The sequence below is a fragment of the Microchirus variegatus genome (assembly GCF_963457635.1).
Source record: "Microchirus variegatus genome assembly, chromosome: 17".
NCBI lineage: Eukaryota > Metazoa > Chordata > Actinopteri > Pleuronectiformes > Soleidae > Microchirus > Microchirus variegatus.
This window is the reverse complement of record NC_139818.1, coordinates 871,276-873,056: the sequence shown is the minus strand read 5'-3', so window position 1 is coordinate 873,056 and position 1,781 is coordinate 871,276.

Sequence of the window (1,781 nt, the reverse complement as noted above, 5' to 3'; positions counted from 1 at the left end):
GTCCTCAGATGCTCTCGCTGTCTCAGGAGAACAGCTTTTTACTCTCGTGATTAATGTCTGTCCAGACACATTGTGCCTGCTAGCCCCCCCCCCCCGTCTGTAGCTGTGGGTCAGTTGTCAGGGCCGTTGCTCAGCGCACAGACATGAAAGTGACATTTCTTCAGGTTGGATCGTTGTTTATTGTGGAGATAATCCTCACACATGCAGCCGCAGGTCAGCTGGAGAAGAAATGCACCTTTAACAAACCGGGGGGTGGGGGCTTCCCCCTCTTTTCCCGCCTCACACTGGAGGCAAAATAATGTTGAAACACACTTCAATAAAAACAAATGTAACCATCACAGCAGACCATTAGTGGAGCTCGAGGATTATTTGGCGCGTTTTCTTTTCCTTTGGAATAATCCAAATGTGCTGTTTCCTAAACAGCGCGTGGGAATAAATGTTTGTTATTTTGTGTGTTAGTAAGAGAATGAGCATGACGTCATCACGGCCATCACTAAAGCGGTCATTTTGGTTGTGTGTAGACTAAAGTGTTTGTTGGGTTATTAAACGCAGCGTTCAGCTGCTTGTTTCCACATAATGTATTCTAAATCCCTCCAGAGTGACTATCTTTTATCCTCGCGCTGAGAGGAGCATTCTGCTGTACAATTGTTACTCTACGGGCTTTATACAGCAACAGTTCAAAAACACACCAAATGTGTGCCATGTGTTTCTAATTAACGTCTCTGAGCAAAACGCACGCGGACTTAAAGGAAAAGTGTTATTTTTGTCTCAGGCTGTGGATCATTTGTAAATAAATCTAATTATTACGAAGTTCAAACGATTATGCACGTGTATAAATGTTGAAAAGAGAAGTTTCACATGTAGTCTTTTTTATTTATTATTTATGAGGACAATTTATTGAATGATTTGTATGAATAATAACGATGTGATGTCAGGCTGAGCTGAGGCTGCGGTGGGTAAGGGAGATGGATATGTGGCGCACTATAGGCCCCATTTGTGTCTGTAATTTCGGAAACTCCGGTTACCAAAGTGTTACTGCGAAATGAGTTAAATAACCATTTACCTTTGTCTGGTTTCATTCATCAAACCACAAGTGGAGGACTCCAAACACGGGGGGCTATTTGTTTGCTTTACACGAGCAGCTGGGTGCGATTTCACGTTTGAGATATCTGTCTGAAAGCGAAACATTTATTATCCGAAGTTGTCAGCGAACCTATTTCTCCAAAAAAAAAAAAAAAAAAAAAAGGCTCAGTGCGAGGCGACGGTTTTACGCAGCAGTGAAAATCCACGTCACTTCGTTTCACTTTAGCGTCTGTGTTTCCCGCCCTCACGTTTGACAAATACTGTCGTTTGAGACGATAACAATTTCTAAATAGCGGCTGCTGCGTGTGTGAATGAATGAATGCATGGATGAGTGAGTGAATGGATGGGGGCCCTGTGAAGTATGACACGGCTTATTTCTCATATTGTCCCGCGTGCACACACACACACACGCACGCACACACACCTTACATACGCGAGCTTCACATAAAATGGCAGAGCTGTAAGGAGACATGGAGGAGGACACATGTCCAGAAATGAACTGGATTCCCCGTGAGATGTTTGCCTTGTATCTCAGTGAACAGGCCCGGGTTTCCTCGCTGTTGACACAGTGTTCACACAGTCAATGAACAGCGGCCATATCTTATAATTACAGTGCTGTTGTGAGATCTGTCCGCGGACCTTCGAGGCAACCTTTAAGCCGTGGATCAAATCCAGCTCTGCGGGGTGGAAAATATCTC